The sequence below is a fragment of the Oncorhynchus masou genome, chromosome 9 (genome assembly GCF_036934945.1).
Source record: "Oncorhynchus masou masou isolate Uvic2021 chromosome 9, UVic_Omas_1.1, whole genome shotgun sequence".
Lineage (NCBI taxonomy): Eukaryota > Metazoa > Chordata > Actinopteri > Salmoniformes > Salmonidae > Oncorhynchus > Oncorhynchus masou.
In genome coordinates this window covers 27063516-27085313 of record NC_088220.1, presented here as the reverse complement: position 1 = coordinate 27085313, position 21798 = coordinate 27063516, and the positions used below count along the sequence as shown (strand labels likewise).

Below are 21798 nucleotides of genomic sequence, written 5' to 3'. Positions count from 1 at the left end.
CTACTAATACAGCAGAGGAACCCTACAACCAAGAGAAACCTCTACTAATACAGCAAAGAGAAACCCTACAGCCAAGAGAAACCTCTACTAATACAGCCAAGAGAAACCCTACAGTCAAGAGAAACCTCTACTAATACAGCCAAGAGAAACCCTACAGTCAAGAGAAACCTCTACTAATACAGCAGAGGAACCCTACAACCAAGAGAAACCTCTACTAATACAGCAAAGAGAAACCCTACAGCCAAGAGAAACCTCTACTAATACAGCAAAGAGAAACCCTACAGCCAAGAGAAATCAATCTCTACTAATACAGTCAAGAGAAACCTCTACTAATACAGCAAAGATAACCCTACAGCCAAGAGAACCCTCCACTACTACCGCCAAGAGAAGCCTACAGCCAAGAGAACCCTCTACAGCCAAGAGAACCCTCTACTACTACAGCCAAGAGAGCCCTAAAGCCAGGAGAACCCAACTGCCAGGAGAACCCTCTACAACCAAGAGAATCTTACAGCCAAGAGAACCCTCTACTACCACAGCCAAGAGAAGCCGAGAGAGCCCTACAGCCAAGAGGACACCAAAGCCGAGAGAGCCCTATGGCAAAGAGAGAGCCATACAGCCAAGAGAGAGCCCTACGGCCAAGAGAGAGCCCTACGGCCAAGAGACAGCCCTACGGCCAAGAGAACCCTCTACTACTACAGCCAAGAGAAGCCGAGAGAGCCCTACAGCCAAGAGAGAGCCCTACAGCCAAGAGAGAACCCTACAGCCAAGAGAGAACCCTACAGCCAAGAGGACACCAAAGCCGAGAGAGCCCTACAGCCAAGAGAGAGCCCTACAGCCAAGAGAGAGCCCTACAGCCAAGAGAGAGCCCTACAGCCAAGAGAGAACCCTACAGCCAAGAGGACACCAAAGCCGAGAGAGCCCTACAGCCAAGAGAGAGCCCTACAGCCAAGAGAGAGCCCTACAGCCAAGAGAGAGCCCTACAGCCAAGAGAGAGCCCTACAGCCAAGAGAGAGCCCTACAGCCAAGAGGACACCAAAGCCGAGAGAGCCCTACGGCAAAGAGAGAGCCCTACAGCCAAGAGAGAGCCCTACAGCCAAGAGAGAGCCCTACAGCCAAGAGAGAGCCCTACAGCCAAGAGAGAGCCCTACAACCAAGAGGACACCAAAGCCGAGAGAGCCCTACGGCAAAGAGAGAGCCCTACAGCCAAGAGAGAGCCCTACAGCCAAGAGAGAGCCCTACAGCCAAGAGAGAGCCCTACAGCCAAGAGAGAGCCCTACAGCCAAGAGGACACCAAAGCCGAGAGAGCCCTACGGCAAAGAGAGAGCCCTATAGCCACTCTACTCCCCTCTCCCGGCCCCACTCTACTCCCCTCTCCCGGCCCCACTCTACTCCCCTCTCCCGGCCCCACTCTACTCCCCTCTCCCGGCCCCACTCTACTCCCCTCTCCCGGCCCCACTCTACTCCCCTCTCCCGGCCTCACTCTACTCCCCTCTCCCGGCCCCACTCTACTCCCCTCTCCCGGCCCCACTCTACTCCCCTCTCCCGGCCCCACTCTACTCCCCTCTCCCGGCCCCACTCTACTCCCCTCTCCCGGCCCCACTCTACTCCCCTCTCCCGGCCCCACTCTACTCCTCTCTCCTGGGCCCACTCCACTCCTCTCTCCTGGGCCCACTCTACTCCTCTCTCCTGGCCCCACTCTACTCCTCTCTCCTGGCCCCACTCTACTCCTCTCTCCCGGCCCTTCTCTTTACATTGTTTGTCATTTAGCAGACGCTCTTATCCAGAGCGACTTACAGTAATGAGTTAATATATTTGATCAAACCCACAACCCTAGTGTTGTGAGCCACACGGAACCGACTGTGTAGTTCTAATGAGGTTCTTGTAGGGAGTCATGTTGTCTAAGTGTTGGACTGCAGACAGGAGAGGTTTTATTATACAGTATGACAGAATATAGCAACAGTGCCCTCCTGTCCTGGAATGTCCACGTAGAGAATGGACTGAAGTGTCTCTTACTAGATTCATAATGCTGTGGAAGTGTTCCAGTGTAACCCAGTAACCTTCCCTTTCTGCTGAGTATTAAATAAATAATTCAACATTTAGTTGAATGAAGCATTAAGCCCGCAGGCTGCTCCTCCATCCTTTCACACACTCACTCACTACTCACACAGATGGCAGCAATTGCTACCAAGACTACCCTTGCTCTTAAACTTCACTCATCCCACAGCAAATTACCCAAATTACCCTGGGAAGGAGAAAGAGCCTCCCGGAGGATTTCAGACCTCTCGACACACACACACACACACACACAGACACACACACACCTGTGTTGCACTCACACTAAACACACACAGATGACATGATTTCTTTATCTAAAGACCATCTCTCAGACGAGGTTGACTGAGAGTCAGAAATGCATTGCTGGGGGGTAGGGGAGCTCTCTACCACACACCGACAGACAGAATGAACAGGCACGCACTGGGCGAATACAAGGGAGGAAGAGATGGAGAGGGGGGGGGAGCTGGAGAGGGAGGGAGAAGTGGAGATAGAGATTTGAAGATAGAAAGAGTGAGAAAGTTGTCTGTTGTAACAGCTTGCAAAGGCCAGGACACACTGAACCCCCTCCTCCTTCTCTCCCCACTCTGCCCTACATTTCCTACCTCCCATCCCTTCCGTTGCTATGATCATGTCACGGAGCAGAGTGGAGGGGAAAGCAGGGATCTCATTCTCCCATTCACACACAGAGAGAAAGAGAGAGGACCACAAATACAAATTCAATATAGACATCATTGCACTAGAGAGACAGGTGTTAGTCATTGTCTCTGATTGGGAACCATATTTAGGTAGCCTGTTTGGTGGGTGATTGTTCCTGTCTCTGTGTTTGCACCAGATAGGGCTGTTTTAGGTTTTCACATTTCTTGTTTTGTTAGTCTATTCATGTATAGTTTTCTTTATTAAAGAACCATGAATAGAAACCACGCTGCATTTTGGTCCGCCTCTCCTTCACCACAAGAAAACCGTTACAGATATACTCAAATATTTACTAAACTGTGAGGGGTGTACTCACTTTTGTGATATACTATATTAACACTAGCATCTATTCAGACTAGCATCTATTCAGACTAGCATCTATTAACACTAGCATCTATTAACACTAGAATCTATTAACACTAGCATCTATTACAACTAGCATTGAATTACACTAACACAAATACATTCATTCATTCATTCCTCACCAGAATGAGTCCAGAAGCTAAGCTCATATTTCAAGGGAAGGGGCATCCTATGTTTGTTGAATCAATTGTTTGCGCAATCAATACCAACAGGAAGAGAAGCATGCCTCAGCCGGTAGCTCAATGTGTGTTTATGGGTGTACTTTAATTAGCGGCCAATTGCAGGGTGGGATTTGTCGATATGAATTCCAAGCACATTTCCTAATCTATGTTTTGGAATGTGAATGACAAGGCTCAAGTAGTGACTGTCTCTTTGTTGGCAGCTTTACTCGTCCCCTCGTCTCAACCCCTCCCTCTGGGAATGACCCTACATGCTCTTTAAAAAACACAAGACAACAAACAACAGACAACAATAGGAAGCCTTCAATAGGTTGCTGTCCACTATACTAAGTCAAAGGAAAAGGGCAAACAAATTTCATAATGGAATCCAGCCCAAGTTTTAGACGGAACTTAAACCCAGTAACACATGGGGGAGGGGTTCCCCTCCTTGGTAAACCTAGTAAAACATCAAAGACATACACCTCACATCCCTGGAACAGATGTTCCCTTCCTCATCCCCACTGACTATATGTGTGTGTGGGTTTTTTTTTAAGGTCCCGTGAAAAGCAGGAATGTAATATTGGAAGCTGTGTTGTTTTATGAGGGTAAAGGACAAACACTAAATACCACTCATAGTAGCAGAACTCTCTCAAACCTACCCATGAGGGTTAACGTTTACATAGTGTCACGGATTCCCCCGGTACTGCTGCTCATTCCGTTCACCAGCTCCGAAGGTCTACGTCACCCACCTTCTAGGCATTACTAAACTGGATGATTACCCCCAACCCAGGACTGTCTTGTCTCATTACGCACATTCTCCCTGATTAGTATGTGTATATATGTGCCCTCTGTTCCCCATTGTCCTTGCTGATTATTGTTCCATGTCCGTTGGTCTTGTGAGTACCTGTGCTCTCTTGTATCGGCTTGCGTGTTACCGTGTTAGTGTGCACTTGTTATTACGGGTCTCGTCCCGTGTATTTATTAGAGGTTTACACCTCACTCTGTTTGGGTTCCAGCCATGTGTCATATAAACTCAGAAGAAAAAAACATCCTCTCACTGTCAACTGCGTTTTTTTTCAGCAAACTTAACATGTGTAAAAATGTGTATGAATATAGTAAGATTCAACAACTGAGACAAACTGAACATGTTCCACAGAAATAACAGAAATTGAATAATGTGTCCCTAAACAAAGGGGGGGGGGGTCAAAATCAGAAGTCAGTCAGTATCTGGTGTATTAAGTACTGCATTAAGTACTGCAGTGCATCTCCTCATGGACTGCACCAGACTTGCCAGGTCTTGCTGAGAGATGTTACCCCACTCTTCCACCAAGGCACCTGCAAGTTCCCAGACATTTCTGGAGGGAATGCACCTTGCCCTCACACTCCAATCCAACAAGTCCCAGACATGCTCAATGGGATTGAGATCTGGGCTCTTTGCTGGCCATGACAGAACACTGACATTCCTGTCTTGAGGGAAATCATGCACAGAACGAGCAGTATGGCTGGTGGCATTGTCCTGCTGGAGGGTCATGTCAGGATGAGGACGATCAGCTGTCTGTCCTGTCTTCCTGTAGTGCTGTGTTAGGTGTCTCACAGCACGGACATTGCAATTTATTGCCCTGGCCACATCTGCAGGCCCCATGCCTCCTTGCAGCATGCCTAAGGCACATTCACACAGATGAGCAGGGACCTTGGGTATCTTTCTTTTGGTGTTTTTCCAGAGTAAGTAGAAAGGCCTCTTTAGTGTCCTAAGTTTTCATAATTGGGACCTTAATTGCCTACCGTCTGTAAGCTCTTAGTGTCTTAACGACCGTTCCACGGTTGCATGTTCATTAATTAATCAAGCCTAGTGGTTAGAGCGTTGGGCTAGTAACCGGAAGGTTGCAAGTTCAAATCCCCGAGCTGACAAGGTACAAACCTGTCGTTCTGCCCCTGAACAGGCAGTTAACCCACTGTTCCTAGGCCGTCATTGAAAATAAGAATTTGTTCTTAACTGACTTGCCTAGTTAAATAAAAGGTTAAAAAAAATGTAAAAATGATTATGGTTCATTGAACACGCATGGGAAACAGTGTTTAAACCCTTTACAATGATGATCTGTGAAGTTATTTGGGTTTTACGAATTATCTTTGAAAGACAGGGTCCTGAAAAAGGGACGTTTATTTTTTGCTGATTTTATAGTAGAGGTCAACCGATTAATCGGCATGGCCAATTTTAAGTTTTCATAACAATCGGTAATAGCCATTTTTGGACACCGATCATGGCCGATTACATTGCACTCCACGAGGAGACTGCGTGGCAGACTGACTACCTGTTATGTGAGTGCAGCAAGGAGCCAAGTTAAGGCGCTAGCTAGCATTAAACATATCTTATAAAAAACAATCAATCTTAACATAAATCACTAGTTAACTACACATGGTTGATGATATTATTAGTTTATCTAGCTTGTCCTGCGTTGCATATAATCGATGCGGTGCCTGTTAATTGATCATTGAATCACAGCCTACTTCGCCAAACGGGTGATTTAGCAAGTGCATTCACGAAAAAAGCACTATCAATTGCACCAATGTGTACCTAACCATAAACATCAACACCTTTCTTAAAATCAATACATATGTATATATTTTTAAACATGCATATTTAGTTAATATTGCCTGCTAACAATTTCTTTTAACTAGGGAAATTGTAACTTATCTTGCAATCATTGCATGCAGAGTCAGGGTATATGCAACATTTTGGGCAGCCTGTCTCGTTGCGAACTAATTTGCCAGAACTTTACGTAATTATGACATAACATTGAAGGTGGTGCAATGTAACAGCAATATTTAGACTTAGGGATGCCACACGTTAGGTAAAATACAGAACGGTTCTGTATTTCACTGAAAGAATAAACGTTTTGTTTTCGAAATGATAGTTTCCGGATTTGACCATATTAATGACATAAGGCTCGTATTCCTATGTTATTATATTATAGTTAAGTCTATGATTTGATATAGCAGTCTGACTGAGCGGTGGTAGGCAGCAGCAGGCTCGTATTTCTGTGTTATTATATTATAGTTAAGTCTATGATTTGATATAGCAGTCTGACTGAGGTGGTAGTCACCAGCAGGCTCGTATTTCTGTGTTATTATATTATAGTTAAGTCTATGATTTGATATAGCAGTCTGACTGAGCGATGGTAGGCAGCAGCAGGCTCGTATTTCTGTGTTATTATATTATAGTTAAGTCTATGATTTGATATAGCAGTCTGACTGAGCGGTGGTAGGCAGCAGCAGGCTCGTATTTCTGTGTTATTATATTATAGTTAAGTCTATGATTTGATATAGCAGTCTGAGCGGTGGTAGGCAGCAGCAGGCTCGTATTTCTGTGTTATTATATTATAGTTAAGTCTATGATTTGATATAGCAGTCTGACTGAGGTGGTAGTCACCAGCAGGCTCGTTTTTCTGTGTGTTATTATATTATAGTTAAGTCTATGATTTGACAGAGCAGTCTGACAGAGGTGGTAGTCACCAGCAGGCTCATAAGCATTCATTCAAACAGCACTTTACTGTGTTTGCCAGCAGTTCATCGCTGTGCTTCAAGCATTGCGCTGTTTATTGCGCTTTATTATCCAGGGGGCCTGGTTGTGCACGATTGTTTGGCGTCAGGGGGTGGGGGGTTTATTATCACGACTCCTATCGAAGGTGGCTCCCCTTCCTGTTCGGGTGGTGCTCGGCGGTCGTTGTCACCGGCCTACAAGCTGCCACTGATCCCTTTTCCCCCTTTCCCCGCCTACTGGCTGTGCTGGATTGTTTGGTCTTTATTATCCAGCAGGCCTACTGGTTGTGAGGGATTGTTTGGTCTTTATTATCCAGCAGGCCTACTGGTTGTGAGGGATTGTTTGGTCTTTATTATCCAGCAGGCCCGCCTACTGGTTGTGAGGGATTGTTTGGTCTTTATTATCCAGCAGGCCCGCCTACTGGTTGTGCAGGATTGTTTGGTCTTTATTATCCAGCAGGCCCACCTACTGGTTGTGAGGGATTGTTTGGTCTTTATTATACAGCAGGCCCGCCTACTGGTTGTGCACGATTGTTTGGTCTTTATTATCCAGCAGGCCTACTGGTTGTGCAGGATTTTTTGGTCTTTATTATTCCAGCAGGCAGGCCTACTGGTTGTGAGGGATTGTTTGGTCTTTATTATCCAGCAGGCCCGCCTACTGGTTGTGCGGGATTGTTTGATGTACGTGTGTACACGTCTGTGTGTAACGGTTTTCCAAGTTTCTTGGGTTTTGCTGGACTGTTTAAGTCCCCCGTGTTTGGGGCATTTGTTTTGGTGTGCGCCCTGTGTTCCGTGGGGTTGGTGTATGTTCACCGGTTTTGTGCATTAAAAGTATAGCACTACCCTGAACTCTGTGCTTCCTGCGCCTGACTTCTCAGCCACTACACCCCGGACGTTACAGTTAAAAATAAGTGTTCATTCAGTATGGTTGTAATTGTCATTACAAATATATATATTGCTCAAAAAAATAAAGGGAACACTAAAATAACACATCCTAGATCTGAATGAAGGAAATATTCTTATTAAATACTTTTTTCTTTACATAGTTGAATGTGCTGACAACAAAATCACACAAATATTATCAATGGAAATCAAATTTATCAACCCATGGAGGTCTGGAATTGGAGTCACACTCAAAATTAAAGTGGAAAACCACACTACAGGCTGATCCAACTTTGATGTAATGTCCTTAAAACAAGTCAAAATGAGTGTGTGTGGGCTCCACGTGCCTGTATGACCTCCCTACAACGCCTGGGCATGCTCCTGATGAGGTGGCGGATGGTCTCCTGAGGGATCTCCTCCCAGACCTGGACTAAAGCATCCGCCAAGTCTTGGACAGTCTGTGGTGCAATGTGGCATTGGTGGATGGAGCGAGACATGTTGTCCCAGATGTGCTCAATTGGATTCAGGTCTGGGGAACGGGCGGGCCAGCCCATAGCATCAATGCCTTCCTCTTGCAGGAACTGCTGACACACTCCAGCCACATGAGGTCTTGCATTGTCTTGCATTAGGCGGAACCCAGGGCCAACCGCACCAGCATATGGTCTCACAAGGGGTCTGAGGATCTCATCTCGGTACCTAATGGCAGTCAGGCTACCTCTGGCGAGCACATGGAGGGCTGTACAGCCCCCCAAAGAAATGCCACCCCACACCATGACTGACCCACCGCCAAACCGGTCATGCTGGAGGATGTTGCAGGCAGCAGAACGTTCTCCACGGCATCTCCAGACTCTGTCACGTGCTCAGTGTGAACCTGCTTTCATCTGTGAAGAGCACAGGGCGCCAGTGGCGAATTTGCCAATCTTGGTGTTCTCTGGCAAATGCCAAACGTCCTGCACAGTATTGGGCTGTAAGCACAACACCCACCTGTGGATGTCGGGCCCTCATACCACCCTCATGGAGTCTGTTTTTGAGCAGACACATGCACATTTGTGGCCTGCTGGAGGTCATTTTGCAGGGCTCTGACAGTGCACCTCCTTGCACAAAGGCAGAGGAAGCGGTCCTGCTGCTGAGTTGTTTCCCTCCTACCGCCTCCTCCACGTCTCCTGATGTGGCCTGTCTCCTGGTAGCGCCTCCATGCTCTGGACACTACGCTGACAGACACAGCAAACCTTCTTGCCACAGCTCGCATTGATGTGCCATCCTGGATGAGCTGCACTACCTGAGCCACTTGTGTGGGTTGTAGACTCCGTCTCATGCTACCACTAGAGTGAAAGCACCGCCAGCATTCAAAAGTGACCAAAACATCAGCCAGGAAGCATAGGACCTGAGAAGTGGCCTGTGGCCCCCACCTGCAGAACCACTCCATTATTGGGGGTGTCTTGCTAATTGCCTATAATTTCCACCTGTTATCTATTCCATTTGCACAACAGCATGTAACATTTATTGTCAGTGTTGCTTCCTAAGTGGACAGTTTGATTTCACAGAAGTGTGATTGACTTAGAGTTACATTGTGTTGTTTAAGTGTTCCCTTTATTTTTTGGAGCAGTATATACATAAATAAAAATCCGTCGATTAAACGGTTTCGGCTTTTTTTGGTCCTCCAATCATCGGTATCAGCGTTAAAAAATCATAATGGGTCGACATCTAGTTTATATGTACGTGTTTGTTTTGGGCTTCGTCCCCGTCATGTTCATGACGTACACTATTTTGGGTAGAGAAAAAAAATGTTTTAGTATTCCGGCACCTGTCTTTATACAACGTGACACATAGACAGACCTCATCCAACCATATGGAATTATTTGACTTCGATTTGAATAGGTCTCTAAAAACCTATTCCATGAGAGAGACTACCTGTAATATAGAACAATTACCATCAAATCCTCTGCATTAACAGGGCCATAACTCTCACTGGTCTACACAACTAATTCATACACCCACTAGTGTATACACACACTCTATTTATAGCAATCATGTGATCATGGTTCCATGTTTAATCAGTCGGTCGTATGAAAGGAAGCCAGTGCGAAAGACGGAACAGCTCCTCTGAGGTCTAGCTAGTTAAATGAGACAATCTGCTTATCAAACACAAGAAAGGGCTTAATTACACAACAGAGTTGGAGAAGGTGACTTAATGAGGAAATACTGAGGAGGACTTACACAACACAGAGCGAGAGCACTACTACTTGGCCCTAAACAGAGTACACAGTGGCAGAATACTGCTCTTTTTTTCTCCATTTTTTTCCCACAAGAGGCTTCCCTTTTGAACTCGCCCAAATGCTCCAAACAGTCAAGCATCACACAGAAGCAATACCCAAAACACTAGGAACTGACAGAATAAATTCCCAAAACACTACCATCAGAAGTTCAGATGCGAGTCCCAGACACTGCCTCTCAGTCTCACCAACAACTGAAGCTATGCCTCAGTACTGAAGCTCACCACACAGGAGAACCCAGAACCCGAGCAGAACCGGCTGGGCCAAACGACCAACCTGAACCTACGCCAGACAATGTGGTATTATTTAGAACACACCTTCCTTCCGGAGCCTTCCACCCCTGAGGCCTATACTTTGGTTAACACTACATTGTACTGAGTGAGCCTTTAATGTGGTACCATAATTGACATAGTGTACTCTGTACTACATTGTAGTAAAGGTGGTATTTCCACACTACAGAAATGACTGTAGCAGCTATAATCTGATAAGTTCAGTGCAACAGTAGTGCAGCAGTGAAGGCAGATGCCTTTAGACTGGCCTGGAGCTGAGAGCTCATGACCAAACACAGATGGCCAGCCTGCAGAACAGAGCCCACAGACATACACAGACAGAGATGGGTTAAACATTAACTTAGCCAAAGTGACTGAAGTGAGACAGCAAGAGAAAATCCAATAAGTACACATAACACAACCCCTTATACACAAATACTACACCCCATACTGTCTGGGCTGGGAATGAGCCTATAAGAGGGAGGGGAGAAGGGAGGGAGGGAAGGAAGGATGCACACTCAACACATACTGTACATTACTTCCCAACAGGATTGTTACACGTACACTAGTCTGTGGTCTCAGCAGGTTGTACTGTGATAAAAGCTGCAGCAGAGAGCGAGAGAACGAGCAGACTGTGGATTTACAGAACATGTCCGGCCAGACTCCAGGCCCCAGTTCATTGGCTGGGAGGTTGGGTAACGATAGGCCTACGGTTCAGTGGCTGGAAGATTGGGTAACGATAGGCCTACGGTTGGGTAACGATAGGCCTACGGTTGGGTAACGATAGGCCTACGGTTCAGTGGCTGGAAGATTGGGTAACGATAGGCCTACGGTTGGGTAACGATAGGCCTACGGTTGGGTAACGATAGGCCTACGGTTCAGTGGCTGGAAGATTGGGTAACAATAAGCCTACAGTTCAGTGGCTGGAAGGTTGGGTAACGATAGGCCTACGGTTGGGTAACGATAGGCCTACGGTTCAGTGGCTGGAAGATTGGGTAACGATAGGCCTACGGTTGGGTAACGATAGGCCTACGGTTGGGTAACGATAGGCCTACGGTTCAGTGGCTGGAAGATTGGGTAACGATAAGCCTACGGTTGGGTAACGATAGGCCTACGGTTCAGTGGCTGGAAGATTGGGTAAAAATAAGCCTACAGTTCAGTGGCTGGAAGGTTGGGTAACGATAGGCCTACGGTTGGGTAACGATAGGCCTACGGTTCAGTGGCTGGAAGATTGGGTAACGATAGGCCTACAGTTGGGTAACGATAGGCCTACGGTTCAGTGGCTGGGAGGTTGGGTAACGATAGACCTACGGTTGGGTAACGATAGGTCTACAGTTCAGTGGCTAGAAGATTGGGTAACAATAAGCCTACAGTTCAGTGGCTGGAAGATTGGGTAACGATAAGCCTACAGTTCAGTGGCTGGAAGGTTGGGTAACGATAGGCCTACGGTTGGGTAACAATAAGCCTACGGTTGGGTAACGATAAGCCTACAGTTCAGTGGCTGGAAGATTGGGTAACAATAAGCCTACAGTTCAGTGGCTGGAAGATTGGGTAACAATAAGCCTACAGTTCAGTGGCTGGAAGATTGGGTAACAATAAGCCTACAGTTCAGTGGCTGGAAGATTGGGTAACAATAAGCCTACAGTTCAGTGGCTAGAAGATTGGGTAACAATAAGCCTACAGTTCAGTGGCTAGAAGATTGGGTAACAATAAGCCTACAGTTCAGTGGCTAGAAGATTGGGTAACGATAAGCCTACAGTTCAGTGGCTAGAAGATTGGGTAACGATAAGCCTACAGTTCAGTGGCTAGAAGATTGGGTAACAATAAGCCTACAGTTCAGTGGCTAGAAGATTGGGTAACAATAAGCCTACAGTTCAGTGGCTAGAAGATTGGGTAACAATAAGCCTACAGTTCAGTGGCTAGAAGATTGGGTAACGATAAGCCTACAGTTCAGTGGCTAGAAGATTGGGTAACAATAAGCCTACAGTTCAGTGGCTGGAAGATTGGGTAACGATAAGCCTACAGTTCAGTGGCTGGAAGATTGGGTAACAATAAGCCTACAGTTCAGTGGCTGGAAGATTGGGTAACGATAAGCCTACAGTTCAGTGGCTAGAAGATTGGGTAACAATAAGCCTACAGTTCAGTGGCTAGAAGATTGGGTAACGATAGGCCTACAGTTCAGTGGCTAGAAGATTGGGTAACAATAAGCCTACAGTTCAGTGGCTAGAAGATTGGGTAACAATAAGCCTACAGTTCAGTGGCTGGAAGATTGGGTAACTACAGGGCTATGGTCAGAGGTGGAAAAGGACTCAATTGTCATACTTGAGTAAAGGTAAAGATACCTTAATATAAAATGACTCAAGTAAAAGTGAAAGTCACCCAGTAAAATATTACTTGAGTAAAATGTACTTCAGTACAGTGGTAGAAAAAGTACTCAATTGTCATACTTGAGTAAAAGTACAAAGTAAAAGCTAACTTTTTTGACAGCCAGGGGAACACTCCAACACTCCTTTTTACTGTCCTGCTAAGCATTCAAATTGTAACTAATACTAATAGTCAGGGAAAATGTATGGAGTAAAAAGTACATGATTTTCTTTAGGAATGTAGTGAAGTAAATGTAGTCAAAAATATAAAGTACAAAAAAAATACTTAAGTAAAAATACTTTAAAGTACTACATAAGTGCTTTACACCACTGACTATGGTTAAGTGGCTGGGAGGTTGGGTCACTGCAGAGCAGGGTAACGTGGCAAAAAAACATAACAGCAATCCAATTCACACACACCACACCGAAACCCAACTACACTATAATTGCAATGCTACTCACTCAAAACAACAAACAACCATAATACTGTCAAAACCACACAATACTCTCATAAAATGATCCCGTAACCATACACCACACTAACAGCCATGTTCACACACAATGACTGGACCAATACAAACACATAACTACCGTCTCGTCATTCACACACAGCAACCATGAATACAAACAACTCTATATTCACAACAGTCCAAGTCATGATGGGCGCTGCAGTGTTTGGTGAAGGGAGGGGGCGCAGGGCTCAACACTAACCATGCAGTCTATTTAAAGTACTACTATGCTGAATGTGATGCAGCAATGGATGGGACTTATATAGGAGAGGGTGCGATCGTACAGCAGAGGTGTGGCTGTTCTGTGTTAATAGGCAGCGGTTGGGTGCTCATTGGTAGGACCATCATGTGACTGTCTGTCTATCTGTGTCTGTGTGTGTGTGTTTGTCTGTCTGTGTGTGTCAGCAGTAGCCGCCCCTCCTCATCCCCTCACACACAGATGATAGAGCATCCAGTAATCTCGTTAAGCCTCGCCCTCTCTCTCATTCTCTCTCTCTCCATCTCCCCCTTCTCATCCCCCCCTCTCTCCATCTCACAATCTGAATGCACTGGGCTAAATGTCCCCTCCACACTGCTGCCTGACTGTCTGTGGGTGTGAAACCCCACCACTGCTTTCATTAGACTACTTCTAGGAGGGTCTCTCTTACCACTAACCCTTCTCAAGGCTAAGGAGAGAGGGCTAGGAGGTCAGAGGTGAGGAACAGGGATACAGACCCAGCATTGAAAGCAAGGAGAGAGTACTTATCCGTATGAAAAGTGAGGGAGGGAAGGCGGAGCAGGGCAATACTAAATGTATTAGAAGGGCAGGGATAACAGGGAAGGGGGACTACTGTTAGGAGCTTGAGGGTTAGAGGAGAAGGGGTGAGTTAGGGCAGGAGGAAAGAGCAAACAGTCTAGGGCAGGCAGATGTTGCCCTAAAGATGTTGCCCTAAAGACGTTGCTCTATTCTAGGTCGATGTTTCCGTACCACAATCCAATTAGGAAAAAGTCAACCTGATGGCACATTTGGGTTCATCACCATGTGCACACACACACCCAAAGCACCTGCGATCCTCCATCAATAATGATGTAAGCACGCCACATATGTAGTGTGTACACTTGGAGAAATCATCAGTGGCATAAACTCATGGATGCCAAGAGAAGCCAGGCTTCCAAGAAAAAAATAAAACATTAAATAATGTATGTTTTCATAATTTCCTTCAATTTGCATCACTGGAGAAAGCATGCGAGCTAGCGAAACAGCGCCCCTCTGTCTAAGTATGTGTAGGCCATATATCTGACCCTATCTGGTTATAAAGAGTATGACATTGTTGCTGCTCGTAGCATTGAATCCAACCGGAAGCCCGCGAGCATTTGGCCTATAAGATAATAGCCCGTCGGCATTGAGCTAAACGGAGCGAGCTCAACTGTGGAAAACAGTGAAAACAGTTAGATTTTCTTTTTACCAGATCGGATTTGGCTTCACTCCTATCACAGAGAAATACGTCATCGATAGAAACAACTTGAACTGTTGCATCTCGTTGTGTTGTTGTACTCTGGTGGCTGGCTAGCTAAAATGGTCATTTTCCTAAATTAGCCATGGATGGATTTATGGTTTTACTTAATTATCTGTACTGGCCAATGATTAAAATGGCGATTCTTTCGGCCAACTCATCCAACCATAAAATACATTACGGGACGCACGTTCAATATGTAGTTAGATGTAGAAGGCTAATGTAAACTTGCTAACTTTGCCCATGAAAGGAAGTTAGGCTAGCGAGCAAGCTTTTTAGCAGCCTACAGTAGGTCAACAAAAATAAATGTGTGTACTGTATGACAGTCATAGACATTTCATAAACATGAAAGAGAGGAGGGCATTGGCGTTTCCCTACAAGTACACTTGTGTGTATAAGGTAGTTGTTGTGAAATTGTTAGATTACTTATATATTACTGCATGGTCGGAACTAGAAGCACAAGCATTTCACTACACTCGCATTAACATCTGCTAACCATGTGTATGTGACCAATAAAATTTGATTTGAAGTAGAGCGAGTCAATATGTATTTTCCTCTTGCATGAACACACACACAAATCAGAACCATGGAAGCCACATTATATTTAGTTTACATTGATTGGACTAAATTGTTTCTGGTATATTTTAGTTGTGACTGTATTAGACTAAGCAGAAGTGAGGCTGGAATAGTGGAGGCTGCTCCTGTTCTTTGCAACTTGCAGTAATTCTCCATGGTTCTAAATCAATAGTTATTTAGTTGTCTGAAAATGTCAGAAACATTAACTTTCTTTACCATGCTGCAGGTCATGTAACTGTTTGTTAAATGCAATATGTGTTGTGGACTTCACCAGACAGGCTGCTCTCCCGTTTTGTAATGAAACAAAGGTGTGGTTAAATTTATTCTGCCACTGTCTTCATTTTGACTCGGCTTTAGCCTTTAGGCATATATCACGGCCGCAAGGCATATGAATAAGTTATAGAGCAAACAACGCAATTATCACACCTCATATTGTTGTAATGTGTCTTTTTTTCTGGCTTGGCTTCCCCGGTGATTTTACCAATGCACCGTTACTGGAATGGCTGTGCATCCAGCTGCTTTGTGCAATATACACTACTGTAGTGTAGGTACAGTAGTGTAGGTACAGTGTAGTGTAGTGTAGGTACAGTAGTGTAGTGTAGGTACAGTCGTGTAGGTACAGTCGTGTAGGTACAGTCGTGTAGGTACTGTCGTGTAGGTACAGTAGTGTAGGTACAGTCGTGTAGGTACAGTAGAGTAGGTACAGTAGTGTAGTGTAGTGTAGGTACAGTAGTGTAGGTACAGTAGTGTAGGTACAGTCGTGTAGTGTAGGTACAGTCGTGTAGGTACAGTCGTGTAGGTACAGTAGAGTAGGTACAGTAGAGTAGGTACAGTAGTGTAGTGTAGTGTAGGTACAGTAGTGTAGGTACAGTAGTGTAGGTACAGTCGTGTAGTGTAGGTACAGTAGTGTAGGTACTGTAGTGTAGTGTAGGTACTGTAGTGTAGGTACAGTCGTGTAGGTACAGTCGTGTAGGTACAGTCGTGTAGGTACAGTAGAGTAGGTACAGTAGAGTAGGTACAGTAGAGTAGGTACAGTAGTGTAGTGTAGTGTAGGTACAGTAGTGTAGGTACAGTAGTGTAGGTACAGTCGTGTAGGTACAGTCGTGTAGTGTAGGTACAGTAGTGTAGGTACAGTAGTGTAGGTACTGTAGTGTAGGTACTGTAGTGTAGTGTAGGTACTGTAGTGTATGTACAGTAGTGTAGTGTAGTGTAGGTACAGTAGTGTAGTGTAGGTACAGTCGTGTAGGTACAGTCGTGTAGGTACAGTCGTGTAGGTACAGTCGTGTAGGTACAGTAGAGTAGGTACAGTAGAGTAGGTACAGTAGTGTAGTGTAGGTACAGTAGTGTAGGTACAGTAGTGTAGGTACTGTAGTGTAGTGTAGGTACAGTAGTGTAGGTAGTGTAGGTACAGTAGTGTAGGTACAGTAGTGTAGGTACAGTAGTGTAGTATAGGTACAGTACTGTAGTGGAGGTACAGTCGTGTAGGTACAGTCGTGTAGGTACAGTTGTGTAGTGTAGGTACTGTACTGTAGGTGCAGTAGTGTAGGTACTGTAGTGTAGTGTAGGTACAGTAGTGTAGTGTAGGTACTGTAGTGTAGTGTAGGTACTGTACTGTAGTGTAAGTAATGTAGTGTAAGTACAGTAGTGTAGTGTAGGTACTGTAGTGTAGGTACAGTAGTGTAGGTAGTGTAGTGTAGGTAGTGTAGTGTAGGTAGTGTAGTGTAGATACAGTCGTGTAGGTACAGTCGTGTAGGTACAGTCGTGTAGTGTAGGTACTGTACTGTAGGTACTGTAGTGTAGGTACAGTAGTGTAGTGTAGGTACTGTAGTGTAGGTACTGTAGTGTAGGTACTGTAGTGTAGTGTAGGTAAAGTAGTGTAGGTACTGTAGTGTAGTGTAGGTACAGTAGTGTAGTGTAGGTACAGTAGTGTAGTGTAGGTACAGTAGTGTAGGTACTGTAGTGTAGGTACAGTAGTGTAGTGTAGGTACAGTAGTGTAGGTACTGTAGTGAAGGAACAGTAGTGTAGTGTAGGTACTGTAGTGTAGGTACTGTAGTGTAGGTACTGTAGTGTAGGTACTGTAGTGTAGGTACTGTAGTGTAGTGTAGGTACTGTAGTGTAGGTACTGTAGTGTAGGTACTGTAGTGTAGGTAAAGTAGTGTAGGTACTGTAGTGTAGGTACAGTAGTGTAGTGTAGGTACAGTAGTGTAGGTACTGTAGTGTAGTGTAGGTACAGTAGTGTAGGTACTGTAGGTGCAGTAGTGTAGGTACAGTACTGTAGTGTAGGTACAGTAGTGTATGTACAGTAGTGTAGGTACAGTAGTGTAGTGTTGGAACAGTAGTGTAGTTACTGTAGTGTAGGTACAGTAGTGTAGTGTAGGTACAGTAGTGTAGGTACAGTAGTGTAGGTACAGTAGTGTAGGTACAGTAGTGTAGTGTAGGTACAGTGGTGTCGGTACTGTAGTGTAGTGTAGGTACAGTAGTGTAGGTACTGTAGGTGCAGTAGTGTAGTGTAGGTACAGTACTGTAGTGTAGGTACAGTAGTGTATGTACAGTAGTGTAGGTACAGTAGTGTAGTGTTGGAACAGTAGTGTAGTTACTGTAGTGTAGGTACAGTAGTGTAGGTACAGTAGTGTAGTGTATGTACAGTAGTGTAGGTACTGTAGTGTAGTGTAGGTACAGTAGTGTAGTGTAGGTACAGTAGTGTAGTGTAGGTAGAGTACTGTAGTGTAGGTACTGTAGTGTAGGTACTGTTGTGTAGGCTAGTCTCACTCTCGACAAACACTAAACCTGTTCGACAGCATGGTGGAGGGGTGCAGGCTACTGTCAGGGACCAGGCAGAGACGTTCTTTTCTTTCGGCCAACTATAATGAGCTGTCAAATCATCCCGAAAGCCTGGGAGATTTGGGGGGGTTATGCCTCTGGTCTGACAGGCTAGCTGGGATGTGTGTCCAACCACACCCTCGGCTGTGTGGAGCTCTGTACAAACCCACCATCAGTCCGGTGTCCACATCAGTCAGTAGTAGGCTGTCATTCTGATAAAAACACAATGTTCCACCATTGGCCATGGATGGGTGCCATGATGAAGAGCACAGCCCACGACGTGCAAATAAGCACATGCAAAATACCAGTCTTGAGCGTGCTGCCCGGTCTGAGGATCACGCCCCACGGGTGCTCGTGTCATTTCCACCCTGTAGCTAACCGACTGTGGCTGGTGATCAATGGGCAACATAACAAACATGTTAAAGCCTAACTAATGATCGGGTGTATTTTGCCTTGCTACCATATGCCATGCACCAATGTCATATAGGCTTCTAGCCATTGTAATACACAACTTTAACACGCCGTTGTTGGCTACAGTCCAGACCCATAAATCACAACTTATTTTTCAACATCTGTAGCTGGAGATGGACATGTCACCAGCACATCAGCTATTAACCGCCACCGACTGCAGACCACAGCATCATGACCGATATGCCGGTCTCTAAAAAGTTGTAGAACAGTATATTATACTATTATGGTCGTGTTGCAACATCCGCAGCCTAGACTGATTTTCACGGACTCACAATGTAAACGCATGTATCCATACAGCGAGGCGATGCCAGCACTACCTCGATATCAGAGGACGTCGCTCTCCGTAGAATCCAGTCTGCCTGCCTGTCAAGAGTTTGCGCAGGTAGCACACATTTATAAGCCGGCAGAGCTGTGGGGCCAACATATACACTTACTTAAATGTTGTCTGTCATCAAGTGGGAGGTAGCCTTGTCTGTTTGGGGCTCCGACAGAGATGTCAAACGTTTCTGGTTGACTGGTTCTCATCCACTACGGCAGCGGAGCCTCGGCATCCGTCCGAGAGAGAGCGCACCCCTCACCTCGATTTCAGAGATGCTGTGCAGCTGGGCGTTCTCTTTTTTTCGCAGTCGGGCAGGTAAATTACAAACTTATCTTCTCAAATAGCCTGCAATTAATTAACCCCTTTTTAACCAGCAGCAGAGAGTAACGTTCAGCAAAATGCAGGCTAAATTCCACTAAAACGTTAACGTGGTGGCCAGACTGGATTTACTGTACTGCTGTGGGTTTCTCGAGGCACACCCGGCACACTGTCACACGCCACGCCTACACATGACGTTGGCTTTCAAAACGTTTCATCCAGCGTCCCAAGGCCACGTTCAGTTGCCAAACGTTTTCGAACGTTGCAGATAGAAATGCCGTGAATAGAGCTAACGTGATTCCTTATATCGGAGAGGCATATTTGTTCTACAAAGAACCAACATACGTATATCTGAACGTTCAAAACGTCCTGCTGAACGCTCCCCAGCTATTAAGACTGGATAGAAGCCTATATGATGTCGGGTTCATGTGTTAGTCAGAACTAGGAATTGTGCGATTTGTTTTATTTATTATTATAATTTATTTTACCTTTTAACTCGGCAAGTCAGTTAAGAACAAATTACAATTTTCAATGACGGCCCCTGGACAGTGGGTTAACTGCCTTGTTCAGGGGCAGAACGACATATTTTTACTTTATCAACTCCGGGATTCGAGGGCGGATTTCAAAAACGGTAACTAATCCGTTACATTACCAGCTAAAATATTGTAATCGGATTACAGATACTTTTGAAATACTTCGAGGATTACTTTTAAATTCAGAAAGGATCAGGGGCGAAAATCTGATATCAACTTTGGAGGGGACAATTACATGAAATTTTCTCAAGAGCAATTCATGAGGGGGACACCAAAAGTAGTGCTGTAACACATAGCCTAAATTGTAATATGTTAAATGTATATTGAGGATCCATAATTACTACTACTGGATAATTGATAGGTACAGTAGTTCAATGAAGGGTTGTCCCAACTTGTTAAAATGTTTAAATCATTATAATACTCCTACTAATAATAGTTATAGCAGTGTTCCTTATCAGTCCAGTATGTATGCAGGTATTTGTATTTACAACCAGCAATACCAAGCAAGGCCAGTAGGTGGACCATCACAAAGTTGGTCTCCGCACTGAACTGACCTTTTTATTTAACTTTTTCTGATTCATTTATATTATCATTAAATATGTGCCGCTGGTTTGAGTCTATTACAACATCTTTACAAGAACAAAACTCTCAGAATAAGTACAGTTCTAGAAGTGAAATAACTACTTCAATGAAAAACCCAAACAAATCAACCAAAATATCCTTCAGAAATACTTAGTTATTGTTCAGTCAGTGTCTCAACTCTACAAATAACAGCTATGGACAAGTATGTCACACAAAGTATGCAATTTTAAATTAAATAAATAATTAGTAAGTGTACTGTCATGTACTAAAAACTACTCAACAAAATAAATAGGATCAAATCAAATTTTATTTGTCACATACACATGGTTAGCAGATGTTAATGCGAGTGTAGCGAAATGCTTGTGCTTCCAGTTCCGACAATGCAGTAATAACCAACAAGTAATCTAACAAACAATTCCAAAACTAATATCTTATACACAGTGTAAGGGGAAAAAGAATATGTACATAAAGATATGAATGAGTGATGGTGCAGAGCAGCATAGACAAGATACAGTAGATGGTATCGAGTACAGTATATACATATGATATGAGTATGTAAACAAAGTGGCATAGTTAAAGTGGCTAGTGATACATGTATTACATAAGGATGCAGTAGATGATAGAGTACAGTATATACGTATACATATGAGATGAATAATGTAGGGTATGTAAACCTTATATTAGGTAGCATTGTTTAAAGTGGCTAGTGATATATTTTACATCCTTTCCCATCAATTCCCATTATTGAAGTGGCTGGAGTTGAGTCAGTGTGTTGGCAGCAGCCACTCAATGTTAGTGGTGGCTGTTTAACAGTCTGATGGCCTTGAGATAGAAGCTGTTTTTCAGTCTCTCGGTCCCAGCTTTGATGCACCTGTACTGACCTCGCCTTCTGGATGATAGCGGGGTGAACAGGCAGTGGCTCGGGTGGGTGTTGTCCTTGATGATCTTTATGGCCTTCCTGTAACATTGGGTGGTGTAGGTGTCCTGGAGGGCAGGTAGTTTGCCCTCGGTGATACGTTGTGCAGACCTCACTACCCTCTGGAGAGCCTTACGGTTGTGGGCGGAGCAGTTGCCTTACCAGGCGGTGATACAGCCCGCCAGGATGCTCTCGATTGTGCATCTGTAGAAGTTTGTGAGTGTTTTTGGTGACAAGCCTAATTTCTTCAGCCTCCTGAGGTTGAAGAGGCGCTGCTGCGCCTTCTTCACGATGCTGTCTGTGTGAGTGGACCAATTTAGTTTGTCTGTGATGTGTATGCCGAGGAACTTAAAACTGACTACCCTCTCCACTACTGTTCCATCGATGTGGATAGGGGGGTGGTCCCTCTGCTGTTTCCTGAAGTCCACAATCATCTCCTTAGTTTTGTTGACGTTGAGTGTGAGGTTATTGTCCTGACACCACACTCCGAGGGCCCTCACCTCCTCCCTGTAGGCTGTCTTGTCGTTGTTGGTAATCAAGCCTACCACTGTTGTGTCGTCCGCAAACTTGATGATTGAGTTTGAGGCGTGCGTTGCCGCGCAGTCGTGGGTGAACAGGGAGTACAGGAGAGGGCTCAGAACGCACCCTTGTGGGGCCCCAGTGTTGA

At 45.0% G+C, this 21798-nt stretch overlaps 1 protein-coding gene across 1 annotated transcript in view; it reads right to left on the bottom strand.

The window, feature by feature from the left end:
- LOC135545764 (janus kinase and microtubule-interacting protein 1-like) overlaps nt 1–19254 on the bottom strand; it is a 50263-nt gene extending 31009 nt beyond the window's left edge. The window contains exon 1 of the mRNA XM_064973611.1: nt 18898–19254. The gene's annotated coding sequence lies outside the window, so the exon portion shown is untranslated. The remainder of the gene's footprint in view (nt 1–18897) is intronic.
- Nucleotides 19255–21798: the final 2544 nt, after the last annotated feature.